A 25,907-nucleotide genomic window follows, 5' to 3' on the forward strand; every position below is an offset into this window, starting at 1 on the left:
TGATGAGCAAGGTACGTTGTTTGCACATACAACACTAGATTTCATGAAAATACACTCTAAGCAACTACAAAGCAAGATATTATTACCTGATGTAGAAAAAGATTGAATAAAGTTCTCAGGAAAAGTATCATCCTATGTGACTGCTGGGAATACCAGCTTATGAACACTCTAAGTAGAGAAGAAGCATCCAAGATGGCTTAGAGAAACCAGTATCCAGGTATTCAGGAACATATGAATGCCGTGAAAATGGTTGGAGGTTGAGTGTATTACCTCCTATTGTCGAAACCCATCTGTCCAGGCAAACAGCCTTACTGGTAACAGAAGAGAATCAGGATCAGGTTTAATATCACCGGCATATGTCAGGGATTCTATTGTTTTGTGGCAACAGTATTGAGCAATGCATACTAAATACCTCTATAAGTTACAATAAGAAATATAGAAATAAAATTAAATAAGTAGTACAAAAACAGAGCAAATAAAAAGGAAATAGTAAGGTGGTGTACACTACATGAGTTCATTATCCATTCAGAAATCTAATTGTGGAGAAGAAGAAGCTGTTCCTTAAACACTCAATATGTGTCTTCAGGCTCCTATACCTCATCCTTGATGGTAGAAATGAGAAGAGAGCATATTCTGGGTGATGAGAGTCCTTAATGATGGATGCTGCCTCTTTAAGACATCTTTTTGAAAATGTCCTCGATGCTGATGCCCATGATGGAGCTGGCTGAGTTTGTAACTTCCTGCCGCTTTTTCTCAACCTGCACAGTGGTCCCTCCATACCAGATTGTGAAGCAACCAGTCAGAAGTTGTCCTATTCCATTGTGCCTCGTCTCTGGCAAACAACTTACAAATGTATAATGGCTCCAGCAAAATTGAAAAGACACTTAACTGCGAGAAAGCAGGTGTGTGGGGTTGAGTGGGATCTAAGATCAGCCATGATGGAATGGTGGAGCAGATTCGATGGACTGAATGGCCTAATTCTGCTCTTGTGTCTTATGGTCTTAACTAGAAATCATAGCCATCTGACACATAAAAGGGCTGATTATTTAAAAGACTATTAGAATCGCAAAACAAACAGATTAAAACTTTTGAAAATAAAATCACAGTCAGTAAAGCGATCAGGAAGCAAGTTATTCAGTAGCTTTAAGACAAGTTCACTCAAGGACATTTGAAAACTGTGTGACAACCTGAACAAGGAGCATGCCATTCTCTTGCTACATACAGAAAACTGGTGGCTTATAAGACAAAAGTTCTCAACAGAGTGTTTGAACTGAATGGTGACTTACAGGAGTACTTTCAAGAAAATAGTAGAACAGATTTAAGCGCTTTGAAGATGAAGAATGGCTGTAGAAACTAACCCACTTAATACAGGGTTCCCCCGCCATCTGAAGGTAGAGTGTTTCTATGAAATGGTTCGTAAGCCGGAATGTCGTAAAGTGAAGAAGCGATTACCATTTATTTATATGGGAAAAATTTGTGAGCGTTCGCAGACCCAAAAAATAACCTACCAAATCATGCCAAATAACACATAAAACCTAAAATAGCACTAACATATAGTAAAAGCAAGAATGATATGATAAATACACAGCCTATATAAAGTAGAAATACTTTTCTACAATTATTGTCGCACTGTCCACCGTAGCGAAAATCTCACGCAAGCGCTCTTGGCCGAAACACTTTCTCCAGTAACCTTTAAGTTATGAAGCTGCTAGATCATACCAATTAACACATAAAAATACACAGCCTATGTAGTAGAAATCATGTATGTACAGTATAGTATCACTTACCAGAATCGGGAAGACAGTGCCGAGCAGACTGATGGTGGTGTGTTAGGCTGAGTTGTCGGAGGTTGGGAGTGGTGCATTGGTCCCTAACCTCCGGGCCGTGGACCGATACCAATCCGCGAAGAATGCAGTGGTGCAGCGGTAGCCAGAACGCTCCCAGCACATCTTTAAGAAAAAAGCCGAAATAAACAAGCTAATTAATTAGGTGCTGCCTGGCACGTAAATGTCGGCCCAGATCAGAGGCGACGCAATTGGCAATTGCTTCTGATCTGGGCTGACATTTACGTGTCAGGCGGCACCTAATTAATTAGCTTGTTTATTTCGGCTTTTTTCTTAAAGATGTGCTCGGTGTGTCCCGGCTACCGCTGTACCCCTGCATGCTTCGCAGCAATGTATCGGTCTGCGGCCCGGAGGTTGAGGTGGTGGGACAGTGTGGTGTCATCTCATCGTCGTCTGTTTCCATCAGGGCAGGTAGATCATCTTCTTCTATGTCTGTCTGCCTCAATGTCGATGTTCGAGGTTCGCCGTCTGCTGTAGCTGATGTGGAAGGCTTGAAAAACGACAGTATGCTTGACTGCTTAGCCTTGCGCATTTTCCTATCATACAGTTCTTTGTAAGTACCCAAACCATCCTGCATATATGCCCTAAACCTATGTACCCTTTCAAAATTAAAGTCGTACTTTCTGCAATCATTGCAGCAAAAATCTCATGCAGTTGCTTCATGTTCAGTTCCTGGATGACTTCACTTTCGGTCCGTTTGCTACTGCATTCAGTTTCGATTGTTATCCTTTCCTCTTCCAATTGCATCAGCTCTTCATCTATCAGTTCTTGGTCATGGGATGCCAAAACCTCTTCAACATATCTTTGTTAACTTCCACAAGCCAAACTCACTTTTTCCTTACTTCGTTCACCACGACGAAATACTTAATTATGTCTAGTTTTACGCCAAGTGTAACACCCTTATGAGCTCTTTTAGGCTTTTCCGTTACCTTAGAACACATCTTGATAACGGATGTTCAAAATAAATCGACATAAAGCACAGATGCTCACAGGCACGTGTTTAAGCAATGTCGGCTAGAATGCAGTTTTAGGGGAGGAACTTGGCTGCTCGGGGCACGTGCTACCTTTTTTGCGCGCTGCCTTTTTCGGGCGCTGTCTTCTTTCATAACAGTGAAGACACCTGTTAGCTAAAACAGGTAACTAATGTAGGTCTTTCGTAACAGCGAGGTGTCGTAAAGCGAACCTTCGAAAAGCGGGGGACACCTGTAGATATTTGTCATCATATGAACCAGTTGAACAAGTCTCTGCAATGCCCTGGAGAAAATGTGTTGACTTCAAGTGACAAGATTCTTAAAAGGAAACTGAATCTTTGGAAAAATCATGAAACATTTTGCTGCAGTTTTCAACTTCTTACATGTGTGAGCGGTTTTTTTCTTGTTTAACAAGTATCAAGAGCAAGGATAGAAATTGTCTCATTTCAGTTGAAAGTGAATCCATGTGTGCTTATCTCAAGTTTGACCCAGAATTGAGAAATTTATTATGTTTGCTTATGCTTTAAAAATTTATGAATGGGAAAAAAAGAGTAATTCCAAGAAAGGTAGGCTAAGCTTGACTTTTTTTTCCCAAGAAAGGTTGGGTCAAAATTCATTCTCTACTCAAAAGAGCATTGACAATTATTTTTGGATTATTATATCCACAACTTACGTACCATGAGCTTGAGATATAATAATTTTTTATGCAGGGGTTCCTGAGACTTGAAAATTATTTCAAGGGTTGCTCCTGGGCAAATAAGTTGAGAAAGGCTGCTCTATCCTAAAAGGAAGCAGATAGAGTAACAGTTTTGGATAACTTCAATAGTTATTTATTGGTCATTTCTAGTTGGTTGCTCACACACTTTCACTGTATAATTTCACTTCAAATCAGGATAGAGAATTCATGCCTTTTAATAAAGAACAGAGCATGGAGACAGGACCTTTTGCACATAATGTCTGTGTTGAACATAACGTTGACATAAACTGAAATCTCTTTTGCCTGTACCTCATCCATATCCCTCCATTCACTACAAATTCATTTGTCAATCTAACAACCTTTTAAACATCACTCTGATATCTGCTTCCTCTACTACATTGCTAGTCAGTTCCAGCCAACAACCACTCTTTCTGTAAAAAAAAAACTTGATTCACATATCTCCCTTTAACTTTAGCCCTTTCACCCTAAATGCATTTGACATTTCTACCCTATTAGAAAGATTCTGGCTTAACCTATTTATGCATCTCACTATTTTATAAACTTCCAACGGAGAACACGAGACCTTGCAGGTCAAGGGAGTTAGATATACAATTATATTCCAGAGGCTGAATAGATATTTCAATATCTGATATCATGTTTGGTAACTTAAAAGCCTAATGCTTAATGTGATCAAACCTCAACAACAAAACAGCCATTGTATGAAAGCTGACAGTAAAATAAAAGGAAATGCTGGAAGTGTTCAACAGGTCAGGTAGTATTTATGGAAAGAAAACTGAGTTAATGTTTCAGGTCAAAACTTTTTATTAGAATTGTTTCAAATACATTTTAAAACCCTCACATTTATTTTCAAATCCCTTCATCTCCTGACAAGTCTTTATCAATGTAGCCTTCAGCTGATCCAAAAGTAATGTCCTTCAAAGATTTTTGAGCAATTTCCCCTTGCTTCCCAATGCCATATCATGTCTCCCATTCTTGCAAGGTCCATACAGAAGGGCATTAAATATGTTTGAGAGTGTACTTGTATAAATAACAGGTTCTGTAACAAATATCTATCATGAAAATACTGACCCCCATGCACTTCAAGTACGTAAATAGTGACATGTTAACATTCAGAGTGTATATGTTTCTCTTCTAAATATAGTGGGAATGTTCTTGAAACTGTCCTTCTGAAATTTAGGCCAGGCAGCACCTGCTGAAAGAGAGACAAACATAATATCTCAGAACAGACATAGTCTTCAACATGAAACAGTAGCTCTGTGTCTACAAACCTTCGTCGGAACACCATTAAGTTTTTGACCTGAATTATTGAATTCTTCTCTTGCCAGAGACGTCACCTTGGATGCCTCTTTCTCATTCTTATTTAGACTTGCAGGTTTTTCTTAAACTTTCATTCTGAGATTGTTCTCCACATCATTTCTTGGGGATGCTTGGAATGAACCATAAAGAAGGAAAGAGAGGAGGGAAAGTGAAGAGCAATACAGATGATATCCATTGTCTAAAGCCTTTGCAGCTGAAGATATGAGGATGATCAAATGGCCAATGCTGGAAATGTGCTGAGATCTCAGAGGACTGGAAGAGGTTCCAAAGATGGGAAAAGGTGAAGACATGGAAAGGTTTAAACACTGGAATTTAAAATCAAAGTACTTGGGTTCCAGGGCTCAATGTTGGTCACCAAATTCATTGTTGATAAGTGAAAGGGCTTGATATGAATTAGCTGTGCACAGTGTTCATTACATTGGAGGTTAGATTGGAGCTTGCCAACTCTTATCAAACTTCAGTTCAATGAGCACATTGCACAGTTAAGATCTAAAGTCTGTTAGTTCCACGAGTTCCCTCGCAAACATTTTGGAGCAAATGGTTGATTGTTTTCCCCCAGAAAAATTAACCTTGAGATCCATTCAGAGTTTGAAAATAACCACACGCCAATCTAGTAATTTCAGTAGGAGGAATATCCTGGGGCTTGGCAATTGCACCCTGTTCTCCACACCCAGTCTGAATGGTGTGCCCAGGTTTACTGGCAAGTCTCTCAGCTCCCATCCATTGAGTCTATTGCCTACCATTATCTCCAAGCCAAGGCTAACTTACTTCCTAGTAACCCAGTGAAGGAGTTGGGCTCTAGTTGGGGAATGTTCTCATTTTCACTCTGGCTGCTGAAACATGTTAACATGAGCAGCAGTAGCTTGTCAGTAACTGAGGCTATTGCTCTACTACAGACAACTGTAAACAACAGAGCATACATGTGCACCAGGAGGTGAGTGAGCAACAGTATCTCCTTCTCATACAGCAAGTGGCCTACATGACAAGCACATAGTGTATGTTATGATTGCTATACTGATTGACACCTATGCCCTTGTTTATCCATCACCCTTCCCCAAGCTACTCCATCTTTCCAGAGGGGTGTACCTCACTGTTTGGAAACCTCAATCATAAATTCTATAATTCCCCACCTCATTTTCCTTTTTTCAGTTGTTGTTTAGTTACCTTTAACCCAATTCTTTGTTATGTATCTTAATATCTCAGTTCTTGTCTCAGTGTTGATATTTATGTTCATAAACTTAGAATGGTGAAGTTTTATAATGTTAGAAGCACAATATAAATGCACAGTGTTATAAACACACAATATAATGATGCCAGAGAATTAAGATGCCCATGCACATTGATTACCAGCAATTCAGTTGAAGCAGAGAAGCAAATATAGATATAAATATAGTTTATCTCAAGTGCAAACATATAACGAAGGCAATAGATATATTAATCAATTAGTTTAGAACAATTATGATGCATTCTCTTAAAGAGATAAAACAGTTTGTTCTTCTTTCTCTGTCCAAGATGACATTCATTAAAAGCTCTCTGCATGTATGCACCTCTTGTAGGTAGATAATTATTTCTCACTATCACTCCAGATATTACATGATTTCTATCATTTTTTATAAGACCATAAAATACGGGAAAAGAATTAGGCCTTTTGGCCCATTGAATTTGCTCCTCTGTTTGATCACAATTGATTTATTCTCCAATATAACTCAATATGCCTCTCCCTGTAATGTTTGACACCCTTACTATTGAGGAATGTATCAATCTCCGCATTATGATATTGCCTTCACAGCCATCTGTGACAATGAAATCCACAGGTTCCCTTTCCTTTGGCAATTCACCCTTACTTTCCCATTCTAGTCCTATGAACATTGTATTTGCCTTCCTTTCTACCGACTCGACCTCAACCTTTAGGGAATCCTGCACTAGTACCTTTGCATCTCCAAGTTCTGAATGCTCTTCCAATTTAGAAAATAGCCTACATCTTTATTCCTTCTACTGAAGTGCATGACCATACACTTCCATATATTCTACTTCATCTGCCATTCCTTTTGCCCGTTCTCCCAACCTGGCCAAGTCATCTTCCAGACTCGCTGCTTCCTCAACACTACCTGTCCTTCCATCCATCTTTGTATTGAAACAAGCCTGGCTACAAGTCTACCAATTCTGTCATCAAGATCAGTAACACAAAATGTCAAATGTAGCAGACCTAACACTGACACCTAAAAAAAAACACTCGTCTCTGGCAGCCATGTTGAAAAGGTCACCTTTATTCTCACTCTTTGCCTCTGCCAGTCTGCCAATCTTCTACCCACGCTATTAACTTTTCTGTGATACCATGTGCTCTTATCTTGTTTAGCAGCCTCATTGTGGCAACATGTCAAAGGTTTTCTGAAAATCCAAGTAAACTACCAAGTGCCCAAAACCTCATCCTTTATAATGGACTCTGGCATTTTGACAACCACTGAATTCAGCTTAACTGGTATGTGATTTCTTGTCTTTTGCTTCCCTCCCTTTTTAAAGAGTGGAGCAACTTCTTTTATCCCTCATTTAAATGTGTTCATTTTATTTACAACTGCTTAAGTCCTCCAAATGGAAAGTGACAACAATGGACATTGTTTCTAAGATTTCACAGCTTCTTCTGATGGAGGTTGTTCCTGTGGTGCTGTTGTCCCCAGTTATTTCATCTCAGCTCTTCTTGCTAATTCTTACACCGGCCCACAGCTGTCACTCTCCATTTCCACTGCTGACTATTAGCCAAGTTCTTGAACCCTAAATCTAAACAGTTCCTCTCCACCATCACTGCAGTGGTAAAAATCCAGTCTAGTGGTTATCCATAGAAGGCTCTTGAAAGATCTTTCAAAAATCATTAGTGCTTTTAAAATCAAACATCACTTGCAATGTCAGCAAACTGTGCAGTCTCCCTCCTTTCAAAGTCGCTTACTTCGTTGAAATTGCATGTTCAACAATTACTCAGTATCTACAATATTTCTTTCCTTTTTTCTGTATTATTACTTTTTACATTAAGTGATAAAAAACTACATTTAAATTAAAATTTCATACTAAATAGAACTCTGAAATAGTTTCTTTGCAAATATTTACAAAATCAATGAATTTCTACCAGATAACATTAACACTAAGAGTAAAATTCAATAGAACATAATCTGATTTATTCAATCAGCCCTCATAATAATATATCGCTTGCTACATTTTATGAAATACAATTTTCTAAAAATCACTATGCACCAGGAAAAAAAAACTAATAAATGGCAAAGTGGCATAGATTTAGTTTTTTCCAGCATCAAATTCAGAAGTGTTTTCTGAAGTTAAAAGAGCTTGCTGAATGCCATACAACCACCATGCCATAAAGAAATGTGCTCTGAAAGGTTGCATGATACCTTTCATTTCAGAAATAAATCAATGCGTATTTTTATAGCAGCCGTATTTACATTGTTTAGATTGTTCTTCCAAGTAGAAACTTTTGCATTCAATCGTATTGTGTTGTTATCTCAATATTTAACAATAAAGTAAAGAATAAAACAGTCATCAAACTGATCATAGGGAGGTTCCCATGACATCATGACAACAACAGCACAACAGCTTACAAATTATAAGTTGCATTACAGAATTGATTTGAGATTATGTGGTACAATTTTACAGCTGGCACTTTGAAAGCAATCAATATAAACCATGCTGACCTATCAGAGAAGTAAGTCACAGAAACAGAAATTGTTTTTTGAGTGATTGATATTATTAGCATTTTATTGCATTACAATGATCAGTGTGGGCTGTCAGAGTCAACCAAAAGGCACAAATAAAATGAACAGCAATGAAATTTGTCCAGCTGTGCTATTTGTGGGCTTGTGCAATGAACTTTGAAGCTATTGGCTTCTGAGAAGGAAAAAAAAGCCTATTTTCACTTGGAAGTCCTTTATTTGGAATAAGCAGTAGAGATGGTCCTTGACTGTACACACAATATGCGTAATATAGTTAAATAAATAAACTTAATTGACTTTACTGATGAACAATTGATAAGTTTCAATTATTAACAGCAATAATTTTCTGTTCAGAACTTTCCAGCACAATAATTTACCCTTCAAAAATGGTACCAATTGTAAATACTTTGGAATGATCTTTAACAGATTCTGCTTAAAGAATTACATTATTAATCAGTGCTTTCACTTTGGGTGTGGTTTTTGAATTCAGTAAAAATTGTATCCAAAATGATGCCGGTTCTAACGTTTTGATGGCATGCTGTTCCATTCAGGCTGGCTGGTGGTGCAGTGACATCATACGCCGGACTCTGGAGCAAAGGTTCCTGAGTTCGACCCCAGTTGGGCCACTCCTGGCACACTTCTCATTTGTGCCGGGTTGAGTGTCGAGCTCGCAACTTGGTCTTGTAAAAAGAAAGACTGCTCTGTGAGAAGGATGTGGGGGACCACTCACAAAATCTTTCCTCCAAGACAACCATTTGAAAATAAAATGGTCGCCGAGGCTCTGGCAGAGCATAGCACACACAAAAAAAGTTCCATTCAGGTTTATTTTTGTCACACTCAAAATATATTTTTCTCTGAACCAACATTTTCATTAATGAAAATCATTTTAAATGGTAAGAACAGCCTCCTAATCTGATTAGGATGCAATGAATTGTTTAGTCATTTTCTGTTGATTTTCAGTTGGTCACTATTCAAGTAGATTATTTATAGATTTCAATATCAGAATCAGAATCAGAATCAGGTTTATTATCACCGGCACGTGACGTGAAATTTGTTAACTTAGCAGCAGCAGTTCAATGCAATACATAATCTAGCAGAGAGAGAAAAAATAATAATAGCAAATAAAATAAAACATAATAATACATAAACAAGTAAATCAATTACATATATTGAATAGATTATTAAAAATGTGCAAAAACAGAAATACTGTATATTAAAAAAGTGAGGTAGTGTCCAAAGCTTCAAAGTCCATTTAGGAATCGGATGGCAGAGGGGAAGAAGCTGTTCCTGAATCGTTGAGTGTGTGCCTTCAGGCTTCTATATCTCCTACCTGATGGTAACAGTGAGAAAGGGCATGCCCTGGGTGCTGGAGGTCCTTAATAACGGACGCTGCCTTTCTGAGACACCGCTCCCTGAAGATGTCCTGGATACTTTGTAGGCTAGTGCCCAAGATGGAGCTGACTAGATTTACAACCTTCAGCAGCTTCTTTCGGTCCTGTGCAGTAGCCCTTCCATACCAAACAGTGATGCAACCTGTCAGAATGCTCTCCACGGTACAACTATAGAAGTTTTTGAGTGTATTTATTGACATACCAAATCGCTTCAAACTCCTAATAAAGTATAGCTGCTTTCTTGCTTTCTTTATGACTACATCAATATGTTGGGACCAGGTTAGATCCTCAGAGATCTTGACACCCAGGAACTTGAAGCTGCTCACTCCCTCTGCTTCTGATCCCTCTATGAGGATTGGTATGTGTTGCTTCGTCTTACCCTTCCTGAAGTTCACAATCAGCTCTTTCGACTTACAGATGTTAAGTGCCAGGTTGTTGCTGCAGTACCACTCCACTAGTTGGCATATCTCACTCCTGTACGCTCTCTCCTCACAACCTGAGATTCTACCAACAATGGCTGTATCATCAGCACATTTGTAAATGGTATTTGAGCTATGCCTAGCCACACAGTCATGTGTATACAGAGAGTAGAGCAGTGGGCTAAGCGCCTTCCCCTGAGGTGCGCCAGTGTTTATCGTCAGCGAAGAGGATATGTTATCAGCAATCCGCACAGACTGTGATCTTCCGGTTAGGAAGTCAAGGATCCAGTTACAGAGGGAGGTACAGAGGTCCAGGTTCTGCAACTTCTCAATCAGGATTGTGGGAATGATGGTATTAAATGCTGAGCCATAGTCGATGGGCAGCATCCTGACGTAGGTGTTTGTATTGTCTAGGTGATCTAAAGCCGTGTGAAGAGCCATGGAGATGGCATCTGCCATTGATCTATTGTGACGATAGGCAAATTGCAATGGGTCCAGGTTGTTGTTGAGGCAGGAGTTCAGTCTAGTCATAACCAACCTCTCAAAGCATTTCAGCACTGTCGATGTGAGTGCTACCGGGTGATAGTTATTAAGGCAGCCCACATTATTCTTCTTTGGCACTGGTATAATTGTTGCCTTTTTGAAGCAAGTGGGAACTTCTGCCCGTAGCAGTGAGAGGTCGAACACGTACTTGAATAATCCCATTAGTTGGTTGGCACAGGTTTTCAGAGCCTTATCAGGTGCTCCATCGGGACCTTCTGCCTTGCGAGGGTTCACGCTCTTTAAAGACAGTCTAACATCGGCCTTTGAGACAGAGATCATAGGGTCAACAGGTGCAGCAGAGATCTTCACAGCTGTAGTTGTGTTCTCAAAGCGTGCATAGAAGGCTTTGAGTTCATCTGGTAGTGAAGCATCACATGGCAATTTGGGGAATGTGTGATTATCATCCTATATAAGGAGGACTTGCTAAGAAACCCAAACTTCCATACAATAGAGAATTCATAAATCTTTGAGCTCATCACTTGATCTTCTTGAAATGTTTTGGACTCATACCCACGCCCTTGTGGGACATCAGAAACTCTATTTGTTGGGAGGAGATTATGGAATGAGAAACCAGGATCTGAAATGAACACACAATTTTTAGCAGCATGGATACTAACTGGGGCAAATATGGAAAAGGTTTTCTCAGATCTCAGTAGATCATAGTTGCCTTAGCCATGCCACACACAAAAAAAAGGAAGTTTTGAGAGCTGTAACTATTGTAAATCTCATCAAATTATTCACAGTGTAACCATTGGTGGTGATTTTATTGAGATACACCCTGTCTCCTAAGAGTTTGGGACTTTTTAACAATCTTCAACTGGGAATGATATCTATTGTTCCAATATTTGACTCAAAAGGAAGAGTAGATCTTTAGTAAATTTATAAATATAAAAAATATTTCAACACATGTGTCTAGCATCACCCAGAATATGAGTTAAATGTTTGAAAGCGAAAAATGGCTATTGTTGAATATTCTCAATGGCAAATAATTCATCTTGAAAGTATTTAAGACTGCTTTTAGTACAAAGATTAGGATCTAATGCAAATCATTGTAGAAACCCAAGCTGTGCCTTTTTACTAGTAACTCCAATGATAATTGTAGATTGTCCTTCATAAAATAAAGAAAACAATTTAAAAATGAAATTAGGTTTTGTGAGCAGATTTTCCATTAACAGTTAGGTGGAATTATACTGACCAGCAAATACTATTTAACAGAGTCATGAGGTTATTTAAATTCTCATTGTACAGATGGAGCAAGGTAAACATTAAGCACTCAATAAAAATATAAAATCATTTTAATTAACTGATACATATAATCATAATTTGCCTAATTATCAATATTATTTATCAATATCAACAGGACTCTGCCATATTATTCTAAAGTTTTGTGACGCTCTGGGGACGTGGTTGACAGCTCACCCGCATTTCTGATAACCAGCACTGTTTATTGTTCTTGTGTTAAAATGTCTTTGCGGCATCGTAGTGGGAAGTTCCAGTTCACTTATTGTTACATTGGAGCTTGGGTTGTACAGTTATTCCGTTGTGTACTTGTGGGTCACCCTAACTATAACCGGGGTGTGTGATGGTCACCTCCCCTTTCTGTATGAGGCTGGTTGGATTCACTCTCCAGGTCATGGTGCCAGGTCTGTTGTGTTTTTACCACAATAAAACAGAGTTTCTTTGTCTGTCATTATGGACCAAATACTCGCGACATTGGTGTCAGGAGAGGGATTTAAAATTGACAACGTGATTGAAGAGCTATGAGTTCAGATGGAGTGCCTTAAGACCCGGGGAATAAGACAAGAGAGTGAGTAGTATGCCTCCCTTGCACCCCTGGTCCGGGCCCATGAAGACGAGACCCAGAGGGAGGATCTGGGAACTGAGCATCGTGCCTTCCTAGGGAGCCTTGATAGAGCAAGCGTACCTAGGCTCCTCAACCTGGGGTAGAAAATCGAGAGTGTCATCCACCTACGTTGTGATCTGCATTGGGGAAACCCAAGATGCCATAGCATGGGAGGATGGGCACCATGGTGGGGTTACTTGCCCTGGCACTGTAGGGAGATGCCCGTGGGCCATCCTCAACCTAGCGTGACTACAGGGTGTAGTGGTGCTGGAACAGCGTTTAGAGCAGAAACCATTGGTGGAAGCAATGAGAGAAGAACTGTATAGCCAATGGCACTATATGGTGAAAGCTTGGGGGTGCTTGCAGCAGATCGCCGCCACTGTGCTTGACATCAGTACCCACGATACCCTCCTGCAGCCCAGGAAGTGCTTTTATCCTCCACGCCTTTGTAATGATGCTAACGCCAAGGTGCCTTTGGCTGAACATTTGGCTGACACTACCATCATCGCTGGCTGAGGCGCTGGCAGAGCCAGAGAAGGCAGAAGCAATTTTAGTCCCCCAAGGTGTTCCAGCATCGCCCCACACAGCGTGAGCTCGGGCTTGTGTCACCAAGGCAGAGGAGGAAACGAATGAGGAGGAGCCTGTGAGACAGGTCCAACCAGTGCCACGCTGACCCCGCCATGGGCCACGAAATGATCTTTGCTACCAGTGCGGTGAATCAGTCCGTTTGGCCCCAGGACTGCCCCATGCCACACCACAACACAACTCAGCACAGCCGTCAGAAAATACTGAGTGGGCAGTGCTGCCCAAGACCTCCAGAAGAATCTCTCCATTGTTGCCCTTCTGACTGGGCTATTTGGGTGAAGGACAAGGCTTATACATGGGCTGCATGGTGGACGGCATCAGATTCCATGTGTTGATGGACACATGGTCAACCATCACTATCATCCATCCTGGTGTCCTCCCCAACACGGACCAGCTATCCCCACCTGGGTGAAAACGATGGTGGTCCAGCTGGGCTACAGTCACTGGTGAATGTGCGGTGATGAGGTTGAAGAGGTTTCTGAGCATCGCACTGAGGAAAAACACAATGAAGCATAAGGTGTGGCTAGCTGACATCCAGGAGTCCTGCATCCTTGGCCTGGACCTGCTGTCCTGCTGGGGAGTCCGTGTGGAAGTGTAGGGGACAGCACTCTACGTCGGCACTGAAGCCGTGGCTCTCCAGCAGGACAGCTCCTTTAAGTGAGTTTGGTCATATTATCTCCTCTTGCTTGAATTCCTGAATATGTAAGACCAGTCTGATGTTAATCAGCCTAAATTTGATTCTCTGAACAGCTGATGAGGGACTTAGGTATCCCATTTAACATAGAACATAGAATAGTACAGCACAGTACAGGCCCTTCAGCCCACATTGTTGTGCTGACCCTCAAACCCTGCCTCCCATATAACCCCCACCTTAAATTCCTCCATATACCTGTCTAGTAGTCTCTTAAATTTCACTAGTGTGTCTGCCTCCACCACTGACTCAGGCAGTGTATTCCACGTGCCAACCACTCTCTGAGTAAAAAACCTTCTTCTAATATCTCCCTTGAACTTCCCGCCCCTTACCTTAAAGCCATGTCCTCTTGTTCTGAGCAGTAGTGCCCTGGGGAAGAGGCGCTGGCTGTCCACTCTATCTATCCCTCTTAATATCTTGTATACCTCTATCATATCTCCTCTCATCCTCCTTCTCTCCAAGGATTAAAGCCCTAGCTCCCTTAATTTCTGATCATAATCCATACTCTCTAAACCAGGCTGCATCCTGGTAAATCTCCTCTGTACCTTTTCCAATGCTCCCACATCCTTCCTATAGTGAAGTGACCAGAACTGGACACAGTACTCCAAGTGTGGCCTAACCAGAGTTTTATAGAGCTGCATCATTACCTCGTGACTCTTAAACTCTATCCTTGACTTATGAAAGCTAACACCCCATAAGCTTTCTTAACTACCCTAGCTACCTGTGAGGCAGCTTTCAGGGATCTGTGGAAGGGAAAGGGAAGGCCTGAGCTGTTTGCATATGCGGGGATTTCAAAATGAGCATCAACCCTGTTCTGCGGGAGAGGTTTGGTAGGCGGGGAGAGGTTTTCAAAGGTTGACTTGTCACAAGCCTATCTGCAAATGGAAATTAAGAGGTCAAGAGTTCCTCACAATTAACACTCACAAGGAGCTGTTCCAGTATAATCATCTTGTCTTTGGCATCACATCAGTTCGAGCAATTTGGCAAGAAGAAACGGACTAAGTGCTCCAAGATATCTTAGGAACACAATGTTACCTTGACAACAGCATCGTAACTGACAAGAATGATGAAGAAAACCTCCAGAACCTTTGTAAAGTGCTTGCCAGGCTGAGTGAGTATGGTCTGCATGCAAAGAAAGACAAATGGGAGCTTTTTAAGAATTAAATTTCATATTGTGGTCATTTCATTGACAAGCATGGCTTAGATAAGTCACAAAAGAAGATTGAAGCAGTGCTGCAGGCACCCAAACCAGAAAATATGTCACAACTCAGGTCATACTTGGACATTGTAAACTACTTCCACGGATTCTCCCAAATCTTGCTACGGTTCTGCACTCATTGAATGCCCTGCCCAAATGCAAAGAGGGAGTGGTCAGAAAGATGTGAAAGGGCATTCAAGGAAACAAAGAGACTAATAACCAGTAAGAGACAAATGTCCAGTTGTATTTGCTTCAAGATCACTGATGAGTGCAACTGAAAAGCCCTTAGATTAGTATGGGGAGTAAAGAAGTTCCACCACTACTTCTACAGACAAAAGTTTTCTCAGTGACAGACCACCAGCCACTTGTGTCCATTTTTCATCCCAGGAAGGGAATCCCAATGATGTCTGTTACCCAGTTGCAACTTCGGCCACTTTTCCTAGGAGCTCACTCTCATGACTTAGGGTTCAATGGTACCAAGAAACACAGCAATATTACCAGCTTGTCTCGACTTCCACTGTTGACAACTGAAGAAGAAAAATCTTCTTTCTATGACCTAGCGGAGGTATTCCACACCCCATTGGTGCACCAGTTTCTGGTAACAAATTCTGAAATACAAAGGGAAACAAGGAATGACCTGACATTGTCAAAAGTCCATGAAATCACTGTGCTAGAATGGCCAGCTCATGGTAATGCTATGTTTCCAGAGTTCTCAGTGAGAAGAATCCAACTGTCTGTACGTCGAAGAAAACGGAGGTGTAGGTCTGGTGTTGTGGTTCCCTCTAAATTGCACACCAGAGTGTTAGAGAAACTGCATGAAGGACACCTGGGTACAGTCAAGATGAAGAGTCTCTTCTGGAGCTATGTGTGGTGGCTGGGAATAGATAAACATATTGAAGGCTTGATGAAAAGCAGTTCCGGATATCACAAAGTTCAAAATGCACCCTCACAGGCACCATTACACCCATGTGAGTGGCCATCTTCACCATGGAAAAGAGTGAATATTGACTTTTCTGGGCTATTCATGGACTCCATGTTTCTGATTGCTGTGGATACTAATTTGAAGTTGCCTGAGGTCATACCAGTGAAGTCAACCACATTCGAAAAGTCTGTTTCCACTTTGTGGTCTATCTTCTCCAGAAATGGCTTACCTGAACAAATTGTGAGTGACAACAGACCACAATACACATCAGAGGATTTCAGACTATTCATAAAGAAAAATAGCATCAAATATTTCAAGTCAGCTCCTCACCACCGAGCAACGAATGGGTTAACTGAAAGGTTTATCTAAACCTTCAGGAAGTCTAGTAAAGCTATAGACAAGGAGCACAAAAAGGGCACCTTTCTTTCTGCATTTCGGAATTCTGTTCATGCAATGACAAATCCAACAACTACAATGCTGTTCATGAGTAGGAATCTGAGATCTCTTATAGGCCGAAAATCTGATCTATGGAAGGAAGTGCAGAATAAACAGTACAGCCAGTTGCCAAGTAAGTCAGCAAGGAGCTTCGAGATTGAGGTTGGACAGGAAGTCCTAATGTGTGATTACTGAGAAGACGTGGACACCCAGTAGGATAGCTACAAGAACCAGAGCACTGATGTACACAGTGGACGTTGAAGATCATACATGGAGATGTCATGTGGATTAGATCCTGCATGCTTAGCTGAAGAACATACCTGATTCGACTGCATCCAATAAGACAGAAACATTGCATCCACTGGACTTATCTCTCAGTAATGATCATGTCAAAAACAGCAATGTGACATATGTCATAAAGAAAGTTATCTTTGACAAGTCGCCTGCCAAACCTGATGCCACTCCACACGTCCAAAGGCGCAATCTTAAAAGAAAGAAAAAAAGCACCTGAAAGACTGTATAGTGAAATTCGTTATGAATTGTTATTTTGAAAGCATGTTTATTTAAATATTGTCTGTTAAAGGGAAATTGAATGCTTTGTTACATATACAGTTTTAAGTTACATTAATCTAAAGGGGGTGTAATATACGGATCTATTTCTTTTAGCACAATAACTCCCTTTAGCATTAATTATTGACTGATGACTTACGCATGTGTATTGTTTTGTTGCTCTGTCTGCAAAGAGAATATACATGTTATCTTCTCCTCTGAGTGTGTGCCATTATTTATTTGATATGCAGTTGTACAGGCACAACAGTCAGATAGGTGGCACCTGTGCACAGAGAAACAATGTTATAGAGTCTCAGAGTCATAGAACATTTCAGACTAACGATCCATGCCAACATTGGTGCCTACTCAGTTAGACCCAACTTCGTACATTTGGTTCATATTCTTCTGAGTGCCATCTTCCATATACCTTCATTATATCTGCCTTATCCACCTCCCCTAGCAGCTCATTCCATATGCTCATCACTCCCTGTGTGAAAAAGTTATCCCTCAGGTTTCTAAACTATGCCGTCTAATTTTTGACTCCACTATCATGGGAAAGAATTATCCATCTTATCTATGCCCCTTGTGATGTTATAAACCTTTATAAGGTCATCCATCATTCTCCTATGCACCAAGCAATAAAGTTCTTGCCTGGCAAGCCTCTCCCTATAACTCAGGTTCTCTAGTCCTGGCAACATCCTTGTAAATCTTTTCTGCACTTCCATTTTAACCATGTCTTTCCTATAACATAATGACAAACCTCTACATAGTACTTCAAATGTTGGCCTCACTGACAATGAAATATTATCAAGTTACCGTAAACTCCGGTGTATAAGCCGAGAATTTGGCCCTAAAATTAGGGGGTTGGCTTATACAGAGGGTGCCAACTTTGGAAAAACGAATACACAGAAGACAGGTCGTATTTATTGGTTGTTTTTGAGTCAAATTCGTTCCACTGTCAATGCATGAATTCTTTGAATGTTTGTTTAAACTCACATCTAGTGGCTGCAGCACAGACGTCAAACCACCAGGGATGACTGAAATGTCTGTATTTTCAGCTTTCAACGCTGCTTCTGTCTCACCTGACAGGTGTGCTTTGAACATGTCCCAGACAAGTAACGACTTTTCCTTCCTGAAACCTTCGGGACGTCGATGCCACACCTCTTTAACCCACTTCAAGCAACCCGCTTCGTCCATCCAGCAGTGTTTTTGGAAGTGAACAACACCCCCACAGAATTTTCTGTGCAATCTTTGTTTCTTGTCTCAACACAACATCACATCTATTCATAAATCCGGTGCACCAACTTCGCGTAGCTTTGACATTTTCTCTGACCTCACGGTGTCTTTTGTCCCATTTCAACGCTTGAACTCGAATCATTTCTCTGATAACAATGCATCCAGACGATCGCTGGTGATTCACCCACTCCAAAACATTTTCTTCCAGTTCTGGCCACTGGCATGTTTTCCCGCGGTTTGCACATTTCATCTTTGGCATTTTCCTCAGCGTGTCTTCTGCCTTTTTCCACTCTCTCACTTGTTTCTTGTTTACACTGAACTTCTTATCAGCTGCAGAATTATTCGTTCCTTCAGCAAAATCAACAAGCTTCAGCTTGAAGCCAGCATCATATCGCATTTGTTTTAATCTTTTGTACACGGAGGTCGCAAACTCAATACTGAGTACCCATACTGATCCCGCCACCCCGTGTTATGTTTTAACGAGATTAAAATGGGCACTAAATGGTTTCACGGGGGTTACATTCCAGAGGATTCTTTACCATTGGAGACCTAATGCAAAATTTCCCTTCCTGATTTATTTATTAAGAATTCGCTTATAATGCTCTACAATGTGTAGGCCTGTTTTCTCAGCAGGTACTGGGTCACAAAATTTCCAGGTTCCGGATCCGGCAAAGCTGAGTACCGGCATGTGAGATCTTGTGATCTTTTCTGGTTAAATCAGAAACATCTACAAAAGGGGCTGGCTTATACAAAGGTAATATGAAAAAGTCACTTTTTTAACCTTGAAAATGGGGGGTGGGGGTTGGTGGGGGGGGTCGGCTTATACTCCGGAATATATGGTACTTTTTGTTTGGTACTCTCTCCTATTTCTCTCTCATATTGTTTCTCCCCCTATTTATATCTTCAGATAGATTAACTGCCACTGAAAAGTCTTCAGAAGACTCTTTCAGTCACCTACTAATCTGTGTTGTCCAATCTCATTTTGTCTTTACCCTATTACAGACATTCCCTTAATTTTCTCCACCTCACCCCTAGCACAACAAATTAAAATACACCTGGTGTACTCAAATGTACAATTGTATGATTGGTTATCCCATGTCTACTGGGACTACTGTTATTTTTATCGCAATACATCTGCATTTCAATACATACTAAACCCATTTGGTTGGACTAACTGATTCCTTCAGGTCTGCTGAGAAATCCTTATGACCACATGATGACAATGAAGTTATCTTCAGGACCTTTCATTACTTCAACAGATTTGTGATGAACAGATTAAGGCAGAAAAAAAATCCTTCTAAGGTGAAAACTGAAGTTATTCCTTCTTTTTACTTTTCTCATCATGGCATAGTGTAGAGTTCTGACATGAGATGATTAATATGTTGAAAACTCAGTAATAGATGCATTGTCACTTCCTGCCTGAATACTAATCACACACTGTAATACGAGTGAAGAAGGTATTCCGATCAGGGAAGAAATCATGACAAGACGAATCTTCAGATGGCTTCCTTTAGCTTAAAATATTTAACAGAAGACCATGGTAAGAACTTTCAAAAGTGACTGTTGGTGATATCTATTGCAGAGTGCAACTCACCCAGTAACTACACACCATAGGTTCGTATGCTTTCTACAGGCATTATAACCTGTTTATTCCTACTTTTTAGGCAAAATGTGCGTATTATATTAATGGTTAATGTGTTCTCCTGTCTTATCTCCTTAATGAAGGAGATGTGAAAGTTCTCCTAGCCAGAATGCCAAGAAACATTTTCCAAACATAAATTTAACAGTCACAACATGTTAAATTTATGTATATGAATGAAAGGCAGCAGTCAGCCACAGGGCCCTCCTAGGCTCATCCGAAATTCAGTAAAATCATGGCTGATTTGACAGTTACTTCCCACCTACCATGCTGAACTTTCATAAGAATGGTGAGTCTATGGAATTCAATAGCGAGGTGTGCAATGGCAGTACATTCAAGACAGAGATTCTTTGATACAAAGGGAATCGAGGGATGTGTAGTTAGTTGAGGAAAGAGTGATTGCGTTAAACAATCAGCCACTATCTTTTTAGATAGTGGGATAGCCATGCAGGACAATATAGTCAATCCTATTTTCCATATTTCATGGTACGAGGGGTGATTGATAAGTTTGTGGCCTAAGGTAGAAATAGTCAATTTTAGAAAATCTAGCACATTTATTTTTCAACATAGTCCCCTCCTACATTTACACACTTAGTCCAGTGGTCGTGGAGCATACGGGTTCCTTGTTTGTAGAAGTCGGCATCTTGGACCTCCAGAAAGTGGTCCCCAGCAGGGGTGATTGATAAGTTTGTGGCCTAAGGTAGAAGGAAATGAGGTAAACACGAGGAATTCTGCAGATGCTGGAAATTCAAGCAACACACATCAAAGTTGCATGCTGCCTGGCCTGCTGCGTTCACCAGCAACTTTGAGGAAATGAGGTATACAGCTCTCATTACATGCATGTGCAGTTCAACTCTTTGAGTGATTATGCAGAAAGTTTGAAGTTAATAACTCATCTCCTTCTACCTTAGGACACAAACTTATCAATCACCTCTGCTGTGGACCACTTTCTGGAGGTCCAAGACCCCGACTTCTACAAAGAAGGGATCCGTTATCTCCACGACCGCTGGACTAAGTGTGTAAATGTAGGAGGGGACTATGCTGAAAAATAAATGTGCTAGGTTTTCTAAAATTGACTCCTTCTACCTTAGGCCACAAACTTTTCAATCACCCCTCGTCCATCCTTTAGTGTTGCTGCCACACAGTTCCAGTTATTCAGGTTTCATCATGACCTGCAGTACCTTCTCTGTGGTTTCAACGCACAGATAAAAGACATGCTGGTAGATTACCTGGGTGTAGTAAATTCACCCTAACCTAGGTATATGGCAAGAGAATTAGGGAGATATTAGTGGGCATGTAAGAGAAATAGCTAACAGGAAAATAAGAGGAATAACACGATTTCTCGAGAGTGAGCAGAGAATTGAAGTGACAGGTAGTCTCTTTCTACATCAGATGAAAACTTGTTCATACTAACTGACTAATATGTTGTAACATTTACTACCAATTAGAAGGGAAGAGGATCACCTTCCTGCTGCTCAGCAGATCAATCGCACTAACACTTTAACAGCACTTCCTCCTTAGATGCTGCAATTTCTCTTTAAATGAAGGTGAAGTTCGCAGTTGGCAAGCTACATTTTTTTTTAACTGGAAGCTTTGTAATTTAACTAAATTTAAGTTTAGCTATTTAAGTGGCATGGGTCTTATGCCAATTTCTTCTAGAAAAACACAGATCATTTCCTGTATGACATGCTACAGAGGTGAAAACTACTCTCATTATCCCCAGCACGAAGCATAAATTTAACACAGTTCTTCCTCAGATGGTCTGTAAAGTCCTCACATACTCAACATAATATGAGTTCTGGTAATAATTAAAACACCATGAATTTTAATTATCTATTATTGTTCAGCTTATCTTGAAGAATGGTGAGGAACATTACCTTGGAAACAGCCAGCGGGACAATAAAAAACATTTTCACAAATGAGTTCCTGCAGCAAATTGCATTAGGTTATATATATATTTTTTAACATTAGTAAGCATGACCTTTATTTAAAAGTTGCATTTAAATAATTTACTGAAAAAAATCAACCAGACATGATATGTTTAATTTATCCCCTACTTGTTCCTTAAATTTTTGAATGTTGTATTTAAAATGAACTCCCATTGAATAAAATATTATAGCAGAAAATTAAATTTTAGCAAATTCTTAAAAGACAGAAATGCCATGAAACAGAAAATTAAATCATAAGACTATTATTTATTTATAAAACTGAAGCATGAGATCGCAAAGGTAGAATTACTAATGCTCCTGGCCTATAATTGGAACAAGAAGGATATGCACAGCTAATGGGTTCAGATTGTCACCGTACAGAAATCTATCTGTGACTGCAACATGCTGCCTTCTTTAAAGCAGAGATGAATAAACCTCAAACAATATTTTAGTTGTAACATGAGTACAATACAGCTCCGACTACTGATTAACAATCGTGCACAGTTAGTATTTGTGCTCTGATGAAAGGACATTGACCTGAAATCTCTCGGAAGAGGCTACCTTGCTACCTGATATCCTGAATATTTACAATTAATTTTATTTTATTTAAGATTTCCAACAACTACAGCATATTGTTTTGACACAACCAGGAAGTATTCTGCTGCCAATCTCAATAGTATATCTTTTGTACAATTTAGAACATTCCTGCAATTTGGATTGGTTGCTAGAATTCACATTGTTTGCCATTTTCTTCTGGCTAGTTTTTAAATTATTTTCTCATGTGTCTGATTTAATTATGCATACAGGTCCTGAACTTCCCCTGGTACAAGGTGGAATCTTTACCTCACAAATTACTGCATTAAAGCCATGCATCTTATTGTCTACCTACACTGTACTTTCTCTGTAACTGTAACACTTCATTCTGCACTCTGTTTTTGTTTAATCTTCTACTACTTCAAAGCACTGTTGTAATGAACTGAATACAAGGCATGTTTTTCATTGTACCTCAGGAAATGTGACAATAATAAATCAATATAGCAATTGAATGATATATTTGCCAATAGTATAACATGAAATTTGGATGTATATGAAATACAATGCATCTACTGTATAAGAACCAGTGCCAAGTGTACTATGAACATATATAATGTTCACACTTAGAAAAAATGCCCAATCTCTGTTGAGTGCACCTGTAAAATCCCTACCACAACCATCTCACAAATCTATCCCTATTCCCACCCTCACTAAAAAAAAGGCCTCCAACTTAAGTTTGCATCAGTGCATATTAAATGAAATAATATCTATAAAATCAATTGTTGAGGTGCTTTACGCTTTAGCTTAAATTAATAACTAAATTGAAATTTTGAGATTCCAGTTCTTAGAATGCCAATGACAGAAGCCATGTGCTACAACACTATGCATTGCATAGAACCAAAGTTAAGATCCCTTTCCATCCTGACTATGCCAGATTATGTCTTGACTGCCAGGAGATTGTGAAGCCACTGGTGGAATAGGTGCATTACCATCAAAGGCAAACATTCATAAGGCCAGTGATGTTGTGGGGATGGAACTGGACTCTCTGATAGTGGTGTCTGAAAAGAGGATGCTGTCCAAGTTGCATGCCATCTTGGACAATGTCTCCCATCCACTACATAATGTACTGGTTGGGCACAGGAGTACATTCAGCCAGAGACTCATTCCACCGAGATGCAGCACTAAGCATCATAGGAAGACATTCCTGCCTGTGGCCATGAAACTTTACAACTCCTCCCTTGGAGAGTCAGACACCCTGAGCCAATAGGCTGGTCCTGGACTTATTTCCTGGCATAACTTACATATTACTATTTAATTATTTATGGTTTTATATTGCTATATTTATACTCTATTCTTGGCTGGTGTAACTATAATGAAAACCAATTTCCCTTGGGATCAATAAAATATGACTATGACTATCTACCGTGTTGCACAAGACCCATTAGCATATACCATCTAAGTAGATGTCAGGTGAAGTTTTGTTTTGGAAGTCCTCTACGTTAGTAAGCAAATCCATTGATGATACCCACGTGACAAAAACTTCCTCATACAGATTCACCATATCAGGAAGAAGTACGGAGCCATAGTTGACTAAGTTGTGATTCCTTAGGATTCTGTGAAAGTTGTTTCATTCATTCATTCCCCTCATGGGTTCTTACCTATTTTTCTGCAGACAGGCACTATGAGACTATTCCTTGGACGCCAAAGAAACTCCATTCTTTCACCATTGTTCTTACTAAAGATCTGGACAGGCCAGATTTAAGGAGTGTAGTATTATCCATCATTAGTTATCTTTACTTTACTATTCTCACCACCAGTAATGGGTGCCCGCAATGGCAAGTAGTTGGGATAAATGTTTAGTATTTGTTATATAATGTACTATGATGCTTTCTCGTGGATTGTTCAGTCTAGCAGTGAATGCTGATTGAAAGAAGAGAAATTATATTACTTGCTTTGTTACCTTTCATTTATTTGTAATCTCACTGAAGACATGATTTTAATTGAGGAAAGAAGAAACTGAAGAAAAGTCTGGAATGCAGTTTGCAAAGAATGCAACATATGCAACTGATGGCAGACTGTATTCCTGATCTTTCCTTAGTGTGAGTCTGACATTGTAACAGATTTCTCTAATGCCACTGGCCTTCAGACTCACCTTTTAGAGCTGGTAGGATTGGGCAAGGCTTCACCAGATGTTGAAGTCTACCACCCAACTATTGTCTGGAAGACCTGAGGTACGTTTTCAATCATTTTGAGTTAACTTCCATCCAAAAACTGCACCAGGACCTAGTTTGGAAGAAACAGAATAGTCTAAATTTGGGGATCAAACACCTATAATGCTCTTTTTGTAATCCCACAGTATTCCACTGAAGTATGAGCCTTGACTTTGTGATCAAACTTCTGAGGTGGTCGAAATATGCCACAACTATGTCTCACCTTATTTTCATTCTCAGATAATTTCCAGCCAATGCTCAGACACATTCATCATAAACCCTGGGTACGTCCTATTATACCAACAGGACAGTCCTGGCAGATGTGCCATGTTGTTGGCAGGAGGAACAATCATCGTTCAATGTTGACTCCAAATTGCAGGCTTACTTCCAATTGAAATTAATCTTGTTGTCAAACATGGGCAATGAATCTACCAGCTAATGTCCTCTCTCAGAGAGTAAATCAGTCCTCCTCCATGTTATAATTTGAAGAAGCCCTGTATCACTGGATGTGTTCTGAATATTATACACCAATGTCCATCACCAAATGGCTTGATAACTCTGCTGCTAATCCAGCTATGAAGGGTGCCAGACTAAATCTGTGAAAGGTGGTGAACAATTAACATAAAGGATGAACTTGCTTGAACTTGTCTTTTCCAATTAACCTCTTGTAAATGCAAGTGCTATTTCCATTTATGACTCCTCAGACAAGGAATGATCCAGATATGTGTGTACAAGGCCTTGACAATGATTAAGCACGGGCTGATAAATGACAGGTAATATTCACTCTACATCAGAGAGACGCAATAACCAGCTAATCACTTACTCTTGATATTCAATTATATTATACTTGTTGACTGTTTCATTATCAATATCTTGAAAGTGACCACTAAACCAGAATCTTGATTAGACCAGCCATGTATGAAGTGTGAAACAGGAGCAGGTCAGAGGTTAAATATATCGCAGGGAGTGATGCACTCTTGACTCCAATAAAAACTTTTCCCATCAACAATGCATACATCTAGAATGTGATGACTTACCTAGATTATTGCACCTCAAATTCCACTCGAGAAGCTTGACAAAATCCAGACAACACTGTTCATAACACTGGAATACCATCCTCGCTCAATAACCATTGTCTTCACTGATACCTGACAGCTTCATCATGCAAAACGCACTACGTTTACTCACAACCTACATGATTAGTTGTCAGTTGCAAAGCAA

The 25,907-nt window shown here is 40.0% G+C and overlaps 1 long non-coding RNA gene across 3 annotated transcripts in view; it reads right to left on the reverse strand.

Moving 5' to 3' along the window:
• The window catches only part of LOC134336775 (uncharacterized), a 103,324-nt gene that overhangs the window by 21,505 nt on the left and 55,912 nt on the right, over positions 1–25,907 (reverse strand). Inside the window, exons 2-4 of one of the 3 annotated variants that reach the window (XR_010015883.1) lie at positions 24,629–24,759; positions 4,831–4,959; positions 4,395–4,722 (exon numbers count right to left, since the gene is read on the reverse strand). This is a non-coding gene — a long non-coding RNA (uncharacterized LOC134336775). Of the gene's footprint in view, positions 1–4,394; positions 4,723–4,801; positions 4,960–24,628; positions 24,760–25,907 lie in introns of those variants that run through there. The other 2 variants (XR_010015880.1, XR_010015882.1) reach the window with 2 other exon arrangements.

This window comes from Mobula hypostoma, chromosome 2 (genome assembly GCF_963921235.1).
Source record: "Mobula hypostoma chromosome 2, sMobHyp1.1, whole genome shotgun sequence".
NCBI lineage: Eukaryota > Metazoa > Chordata > Chondrichthyes > Myliobatiformes > Myliobatidae > Mobula > Mobula hypostoma.